This window comes from Sciurus carolinensis, chromosome 8 (genome assembly GCF_902686445.1).
Source record: "Sciurus carolinensis chromosome 8, mSciCar1.2, whole genome shotgun sequence".
NCBI classification, from domain to species: Eukaryota; Metazoa; Chordata; class Mammalia; order Rodentia; family Sciuridae; genus Sciurus; species Sciurus carolinensis.
Genome location: NC_062220.1, coordinates 101,808,072 through 101,817,926, shown reverse-complemented (window position 1 = coordinate 101,817,926; position 9,855 = coordinate 101,808,072). Strand labels below are relative to the sequence as shown.

The window sequence follows — 9,855 nt, the reverse complement described above, 5'->3', positions numbered from 1 at the left end:
ATGGGAATACCCATTGTAAGTCAGCTCTTATTGACAAGGTAGGAAGGAAGATTTTGTATCAAAAGTGTACTCTCAAACAAAATCAACAAATACAAACAGAGATGACATCCTGTCTTGGATGTGAGAAAAGCAAATTAGATCTTCCAATATATCTAGGGACACGTACAGGGAAAAGACCCTATTCATGTAACCAGCGTGAGAAATCCTTCAGCTATAGGTTAGATCTTATAGTTTATATAGTTCACAGATGAGAATCCTTACAAATGTACTGAATGCATTAAACCCTTTTACCAAAAATCCCACCTTAGAAACCCTTGGAGAATTCACATAGGGGAGAAACTTTATGAATGTACTCAGTGTGGCAAAACTTTTAGCCAGGAGTCAATAAACAAGGCTGTCCATACTGTGGTGAAACCCTATGAATGTAATCAATGTGGAAAAACTTTTGACAAGAAATCACACCTCACTAGACATGAGGAGATTCATACTGGGGAGAAACCCTATGAATGTAATCAATGTATAAAGACCTTTGGCCAGAAATCCAACCTCAGGAATCATCAGAGGATTCACACAGGAGAGAGACTCTATGAATGTAATCAATGTGGAAAAAACTTTTGCTGAAAGTCACAACTGACATATCATGAGTCTGTCCATACTGGGGAGAAACACTATCAGTGTAAGCAGTGTGGAAAAACCCTTTACTAGAAGTCAGACCTCAGGAAGTATCGAAGAATTCACACTGGGGAACCACCCTATGAATGTAATGAATGTGGAAAAACCTTTGGCCAGAAGTTCAACCTCAGGAAGCATCAGAGAATTCACACAGGGGAGAGACCCTACAAATGTAATCATTGTGGAAAAAACTTTTGTTGGAAGTCACAACTGAGTCAACATGAGGCTGTCCACACTGGAGAGAAACACTGTGAGTGTAAGCAGTGTGGAAAAACCTTTTTCCAAAAATCCAACCTCAGAAAATACCAGAAAACACACACAAGTGAGAAATCCTATGTATGTAATGAATGTGAAAAAACTTTTTACCAGAAGTCCTACCTCAGGAAACATCAAAGAATTCATACAAGGGAGAAACCCTGTGAATGTAATCAATGTAGAAAACCCTTTTCCCACAAGTCAGACCTCAGGACACATCAGAGAATTCACACAGGAGAGAAACCCTATGAATGTAATCAATGTGGGAGAGCCTTTTGCAGGAAGTCCCAGCTGACTGAGCATGAGGCAGTCCACACTAGGAAGAAAGTCCAGCCTTGGAAAACATCAGAGAATTCACACAAGTGAGAAAGTCTCTGAATGTAATGAATGCGGGAAAGAACCTTTTACTGGAAGTCCTACCTCAGGAAACTTCGGAATGTAATGGATGCAAACAAACCTTTTATATGAAGTCCTACCTCAGGAATCTTGGAATTCACACAGGGGAGAAACCCTATGAATGTAATCAATGTGGGAAAACCTTTGCCAGAAGTCAAGGCTCAGAATGCATCAGGTGTTCACACTGGAGAAACCAGATGAATGTATTATAGAAAAAGGCTGGACATGGTGGTACAAGCCTGTAATCCCAGCAACTTGGGAGGCTGAGGCAGGAGAATCACAAGTTCAAAGCCAGCCTCAGCAGCTTAGCAAGGCTCTAAGCAACTTAGTGAGGCCCTGTCTCTAAATAATATATATTTTTTAAAAGAGGCTGGGGATATGGCTCAGTGGTTGAGCACCCCAGAGTTCAATTCCTGGTACCAAAAAAAAAAAAAAAAAAAAAAAAAATGTAGGAGATGTTTCTACTGTGTCATCCCTCACTAAATATGAGATAATCCACACAGGGCAGAAACAACGATCCACATATTCAGTGTTGAAGACCTATTATCAGAGGTTAGTTCTCAGGAAGCATCAAAGAATTCACAGTGAGGAGAACATTGTGAATATAATCAGGGTGGAAAAAACCTTTTACCGGAAGCAGACCTCAGTGGGCGTCAGTGAACTCAAAGTAGAAAAAAATCTTATATGGCATAGACTTACTACTTGTCCCCCCAAAACTATTTTATTTTCTCTGGGACACAGCCTGCATTTCTCAGGTTTTCATATGGTCACTATCATCAGTTAACTTAGCTGTCTGGGGAATATGGAAAAAAAGGATGAACATTATTTTAAAACCTGCCAACATAAAAACAGCCATTCTGTTCTCTTAGATTTTTCATGTCTTGTGGGGTTAAATTTCATATGACCCTCACGATGGCGCTGGGAGCCACCACCTTGACCTGCATCTTCAGAACTGTGATCCAAAGTGAACTTCCTCTTTATACTTTATCCAGTCTGTGGTATTTTGATCTTAGCCTTTGGAAATGGAGTAAGATACACAAATGGGGTGATATAAGTTAATAGTAGTTAATTTTATCCCAATGGAGATGCTGAAAGTGAATCAGGAATAGACTGACAGTTTTGTTTTTGGTAAGGTCTTTCTTCCTGGGTTGGAGATGGCCACCTTTTCACTGTGCCCTCTTGAGACCTTTCCACTCTACTGATAAGGAAGAAAGTTCTGGTGTCTCTTCCTCTTCTGAGGACAGCAATCTTTTATGCCTAGGGCCCTGCACCAAGGTCTCATTTGACTTTAAATTACCTCTTTAAATCCCGTGTCTAATGTGCCCAAATCACGAATTCCCAAAGACCACCAGGGAGCTGTCTCCGATGCAAAAGCAAAAGGGTCCTTATTGCAAGCTCGAGCTCGGACTCACAGCGTTCACTGACGCAGCATGTACTGGCTGAAAGCCCCGAGTTTCGATTCAGTGGGATTTTTATGTACTCCACAGTAGAGCGGGAAATTTGAACAAAGCAAAGTAGACGGTTGGCTGATTTTTCAGCATATGTGGTTTGGCATGTTTCCATTGGCTTAGGGTACCCAGGTCTTAACATATTGACATATATGGTTTGGGATGCTAGGCATTGGGTCGTTAGCTCCTGATTGGTTGTTTGCCAAAGGCCAGTAGGTCTAATCTAGTGGCCTTCCTGGAATTAACTATCTGAGCACCAGGAAATAGAAATCTAGGCCTGAAATCTTTCATGCCCTAAACGCAGCCTGTCATGGCTGCAGTTCAGGTCCCTTTTCATAATATAGTCTCTTGAGGGTTAGGACTTCTACATGCCAATTTTGGGAAGATGCATAATTTCCACTGATATGAAATGCCATTTTCATCATGTTTTAAATTATTGTTAGGGGTGTTATTTTTGTCTACTGAATATTTCTTTCCCATTCTAGTGACAGGATACTTGTATTACTACAGGTATATCATGTGGCCTGCATGGTAAGACTTTTGTCCTTGATGGTAAGTAAGTGTCCATTGACCTCTCTCTAATCTGGGTAATCTCTGACCTGTTTGTTGTGGGCTTGCAGCTGTCCATGCTGTTTGGAGTCTGTGTTTATCGGGTAGAGAGAAACTGAGCAGAGTGTCCTGGTACCCTAAATGTCCAGCCCTTCTGAGCAACCCTGAGGCCCACAGCACAGTGTGTTCCTGTGAATGATTCTTTACCAGTGCATTATTTTTTCTTTTGTTTCCTTATTTTGCTCACAATTCATTGAGGTTATTTGTTTTTTAGTTTGTTTGTTTTAATTTTTACAGTCTGGGATATTGAAACCCAGGGCCTTGCATGTGCTAGACAAATGAACTACACCGAGCTACAGCCCTAGCCCTTTTACTTTGATATAGGGTATTACTGAGTTGCCCAGACTGTCCTTGAAATTATGATTCTCCTGCTTCTTGCCTCCACTTCCAGAGTAACTGGGAGTACAGACCTGCAGTGGGTTATGTCTATTTATAATCGAGTCCCAACTTGAATGAATTGGCCTGTGTCTGATTTCTCTTTATTTCACAGAACTATTCACACATACTTGATCTCTAAAATTATAGTAGCTTTACCTTCCTTTTAATATAGTGGAGGGTGAATATATTTTCATTACCAGCAGTGACACTGATGCATAATTTCATTTAAATCTGTGTTGGCTGCCTTTCCATATGACTAGAGCCTTTTGTGAATTTTGATAGAACTTAATACTCAGCTTGGATCTCAGTGGGTCCTCATGTGGAATGGAACACTTCACCCAGGTGGCATGGTCATTTCTATAAATACAACAGTGGGGTTCTGGCTAAAATTGCTCCTTTCACAGCCCACACCAGGGACAGACCTCCAAGTCACCTTTGCCACCTGTACCACTACCCATTGTGGACAGGCCCAGTGGCCCTGATCATGACTTGGACATCTCCCAGAAGCTAATCATGAGATTTCAGGCCTGAAATACCAGTATGGAAACATGAGGGAATTACGTGGTTGTGTGTTTTGTGGAAAAATCAAACCAAAACATAGTTACACTTACTCTAGATAAGAGTTGATAATAAGGGGGGGGGGAGGGACTTTAAAGATAGAACAAAATATATTGATAAATGATTCCTCCTTATAGGGTGATACCACAATTCTAAATGTCTGTCCACCTCATAACTGAGCATATGTAAAGTGAAAATAACTCAATCTGACATAGACAAATGCACAATCATAGTGGAAGAAAAGTGTGATGTACTCTAACATTGTATTTCAGTTGAAATTCATGAAACTGCTAAGAAATGAGTGTCTGAAATATGTAAAGCCTTAGGTAGAGGAACATGTGAAGGTAGGAAGTAGAAAGAGCCAGTATGGACAGTTCTTGCACAAAACTTTGTGAATAAAACATGAAAAATTGAGTAAATTTAACTGTTCCAGTCATGTCAGCACATGCAAGAGCTACATACTCTTCATATCTCTTTGTAAAGAGAGAACTCATTTGTGTGTATAATTAAAATGTTCATCACCTACCCTAGCAGGCAAACAATGTAAGAAAGGGAAAGAACACACATGTGAGTCATCCACCATATGTCAGGAATTGTATGGTCACATCTCATTCTATCTTTGCATCTTGGTAAAGTACAGGAACTTAATTTACAAATGAGGGAAATGAGGTTCTAACAGCCAGCTGTTGCTAGTCAAAAGCAAAGCTGGTATACACCCGTAATCATAGACACTTGGGAGTCTAAGGCCAACCTGGGCAGCACAGAAAGCCTATGCCTCAACAACAAAGTTCCTACACACTTGAGTGTGAACATTTTTTCTCTGGAAATTTTTACCTCAACTGTGAAGTTAAATGTTAAGTATTCTTAGAAGTCCCTGGGTTTATTAAATTTTAGAGGAGAATAAGAAAGTAAGATCATATGTGTGTCATGATCACTCCAGCTTTCCAGACCATGGGGAAGGGAACCTAGAGATGAGGCCACAAGAATTTGCAGAACTTAGCTCTTATAAAGAAGGTAGCATTGCTGAGAGGAATCCTTGTGTGTGCATAGATCTCAGAGTGAATGGATACAGACTCCTACATGCTCCATAGGGGGAAGACTGTGGCAGAAAGGATGAAGATGAGTAACCTGAAAATCCAGAGCTCCATGGGGCTGGGACACATTCCCTGGGCCTACTTGAAAATGCAGTAAGATTCTCCATCTTGTTTAGGCGGTCTCTGCTGAGCTCTTTCTTAATTTGATAGTCTCTGAATCCCCTCTATTCAGGTGTTTTGAGGCAGTGTACTCTGATCCTTGACTCTCTTGCCTTTGTGGCTTCTGTACTACCTACTCCCAGTCTGCAGGACCAGTGGCCCCTTTCTCTCTTCATTCTCCTGGAGTTGCATGGGTTGAAGCTTTCAGATCTGAACATATCTCTTGAGGCTGAAAAACTCAGTCAAGGTGGAAATTGGGCTGGGGCTCTGTCCCTGTTTAAGAGATTGTCTTCCACATCAGGTACTAGATATGACATGGCCCTCAAAATATCTCCTTCATTTCATTAAACTGTTCAGACATCCAAGCTCCACTGTAGTCCTCATTCTTTTCAAGGCATTGGCTGGCAACAAAACTTCAAATAGAACTTAGACTACTTATGGAACAAGCTGCTTTACCAGGGTTTGAAGTTATAATTGTGACCATTATTTCCAACTAAAGACCGTGCAAATTTTAATTGACATTATATTTTTTCAGCATTCCCATTTTTCACACTTCAGGAACATGCTAGTGATGTTTAGATGTATGTGTTAATCCCAAGTATACTCTCTGCGGCATTGAGGAGTATATGAAGTGAAAAGATTGAAGAAATCGAAATGTTACGTTACAAAATATTCACTTGTTTAGCAGTAAAACAAAGACTCTAAAATCCATTAGGGCTTGTAACAAGATATTTCAAGCCTTGAAAGAAAATAATTGCCATTCAAGATTGCTATATCCAGCAAAGCTATCCTTCAGAATTGAATCAGAAGTAAAAACTTTTTATGGTACATATCAACTAAAAGAGTTCATGCTGGGGCCATGCCTGTAATCCCAGTGGCTTGGGAGGCTGAGGCAGGAAGATTGCAACTTCAAAGTCATCCTCACAATTCATTGAGGCCCTAAGCAACTCAGCAAGACCCTGTTTCAAAACAAAACAAAACAAAAAAAAGCTGGGGATGTGGCTCACTGGTTGAACATCCCTGGGTTCTCTGGTTCTAAATAAATAAATTAATTCTTTAAAAAAGTTCATGACTACTATGGCAGCACTATAGAAAATACAGAAACACTACACACAGATTGCGAGGGGTGGAAGAAACAAAACAAACAAAAATCACCCAGAGTTCACAAATGGTTGAAGCTCACTAGAAGAACAGTTAAGCAAGTAAGAATTAAGAGTGAATTAAATATATGAAACAAATCAAAATGGTAGAAATTAATAAATATATTTCCATAATAATATATTTCCATGTAAATGGTCTCAACTCTCCAATTAAAAGATATGATTGGCAGAGTGGAGTGGATTGAAAAACAAGAACCAACTCTATGCTGTGTGCAAGAGGCTCTTTTTTTTTTTTTTTTGTACCAGGGATTGAACCCAGGGATACTTAATTACTGAGCCACATCCCCAGCCCTTTTTATGTTTTATTTTTTGACAGGGTCTTACTAAGTTTCTCAAGGCCTCACTAAATTGCTGAGGCTGGCTTTGAACTTGTGATCTTCCTGCCTCAGCCTCCTGAGTAGCTGGGATTGCAGGCATGCACCACCACACTGGTTCAGGAGGCTTGTCTTATAAATAAAGACATACACACTGACAGTGAAATGATGTAAGAGGACATTTTATGCAAATGGAATCCCCAAGCAAGCAGTAGCAGATGTCAAGCAAAAATTAACCAAAGAGGGACTGGAGTTGTGGCTCCGTGGTAGAGCACTTGCCTAGCACATGTGAGGCAATGGGTTCGATTCTCAGCACCACATAAATAAATAAAGGTATTGTGTCCATCTACAAAAAAAAAAAAAAAAAAAAAAAAAAAAAAATTAACCAAAGAGACAAAAATCACTTCATACTAGTAGGGGGCATAATTTAACAAGGAAATATAATGATAATAGATATTTGTGCCCCAAACATTGAAGCACCTAATTATATAAACAAACTGCTTGACGTAGAGACTCTGAAAAGCCCAAACACAATAATACTGTGTAATTTCAAACACCTCTCTCCAGTAGATAGGTCATCCAGTCATAAAATCAATAGATACTTCAGATCTAGAAAATAAAATAATAAAATGGACCAAATGGACATGTACAAAATATTTTGTTCAACAATCACTAAGTTCACTTTCTTCTAAGTTGCTCATTCCTTCTCCAAATTAGACCATGTCACAAAGCAAGCCTTAGCAAATACAAAAAAATTGATATAATCCCTCACAGTTTGTCAGATCATAAAAGAATGGAATTAGAAATTGACAGCAAGAAAAATTATGGAAACCATATAAATATATTAGAGATTGAACAATAACACTTTTGAATGATTAATGGATCAAAGAAGAAATGAGGGGAGAAATTTCAAAATTCCTGAAATTATACGATGTAGCAAAATCTCTGGGATACAAGGTGATTCTAGGAGACAAGCTTATAGCATTGAGTGCCTACATTAAAAAAATGATTACAAAGAGACAACCTGATGTTGCATTATGACATCTAAAGATCCTAGAAAAGCAGAAACAAACTAATTCTAAACCCAGTAGAAAACAGGAAATAATTATGATCAGGTCCAAAATTAGTGAAATAGAGAATAAAAATCAATACAAAAGACCAATGTAACAGTTTGTTCTTTGAAAAGATAAACAGGATTGATAATTCCTTACCCAAATTAATATGAAGACCCAAATCAACAAAGACAGATGAAAAAGGAGGTATCAACACAGACATCACAGAAACTCAGAAGATCATTAGGAACTATTTTGAAAATGTATATTCCCCCAAAATTAGAAAATCTTGAGGGTATTGACAAGTTTCTAGATACATATGACCTACCCAAGTTGAACCTAGTGGATAAAGAAAACCTAAACAAATAATAAGCAATAATATTGAAGCAGTAAAAAATATAGACAATAAAGAAAGGCCCAGACTAGATGGATTGTAAGCTGAATTCTACCAGACCTTTAAAGAAAAGAACTTAAGATAATCCTCATCAAATTATTCCATGAAATAGGAAGGAGCTAACACTCTCTAATAAATTCTATGAAGCTAGTATCACCCTGATAGTTATGTACCAGTATCTCTGATGAACATAGGTGCAAAAATTCTTAATAAAATGTTAACTATCCACATTCAAAAAGACATTATACACTATCAAGGTGGTTTCATTCCAGGGATGAAAGTTTAGTTTAACACACACAAATCAATAAATGTAACTCATCATAAATAAAATTAAGGATAAAAATCACAATCACTTTAATAGATGCAGAGGAAACCTTCAGCAAAATTCAGTATCCTTTCATGTTTAAAACACTGAATAAACTAAAGATAGAGGATCTTACCACAACATCATAAAGGCTATATATGACAAACCTAAAGGCTTCCTATTGAATGGGGAAAACCTGAAAGCATTTCCTCTAAAATCAGGAACAAGACAAGGATGTTCACTCTCACCACTCCTGTTCAATATAGTACTTTAAATTCTAGCCAGAATAATTAGGCAAGAGATGGAAATTAAATGGATAGAAATTGGAAATGAAGTCAAATGATCAGTTTGCAGATGATATAGTCCTATATTTAGAAGATCCAAAAAACTCCACCAGAAGACTTGTAGAGCTGATATACTAAAGATTGAGCAACATACAAAAGTCAATCTTTTTTATTTTATAGCAATAATGAACTTACTGAAAAAGAAATCAAGAAAATAAATTCTATTCACAATAGCAAACCCCCCCGCCGCAATACCTAGGAATAAATTGAACCAAGGAGATGAAAGACTTCTACAATGAACATTATGGAACATTCACTCAAGAAAGAAATCAAAGGACACATTAGAAGATGGAAAGACCTTCCACATTCTTGGATAAGCAGAATTAATATTGTTAAAATTATAATATTACCAAAAGCCACCTGTAGATTCAATGCAGGCCTTATCAGAATACCAATGACATTCTTCACAGAACTAGAAGAGACAACCCTAAAATTTATATGGAACAACAAAAGATTCAGAATACCCAAAGCAATTCAGAACAGTTAAGAGCAATGCTGGAGACATCACAATTCAAAAACAATATTGGCATTAAAAGCAGACATGAAAACCGATGGAATACAATAGAAGACAGAGACAAATCCACATAAATGCTTGACAAAGTTGCCAGAACACATCATGGGGAAAAGATAAATCATTTCAAAAACTGATGCTGGGCTGGGCGCAGTGGCACATGCCTGTAATCCCAGTGGCTTGGGAGGCTGAGGCAGGAGGATTGGAAAGTCAAGGCAGCCTCAGCAAAAGTGAGGCAGTAAGAAGCTCAATGAGACCGTGTCTAAA

At 38.4% G+C, this 9,855-nt stretch overlaps 1 pseudogene; it reads left to right on the top strand.

Moving 5' to 3' along the window:
• LOC124991371 (zinc finger protein 160-like) lies at positions 1-1,579 on the top strand (annotated as a pseudogene).
• Positions 1,580-9,855: the final 8,276 nt, after the last annotated feature.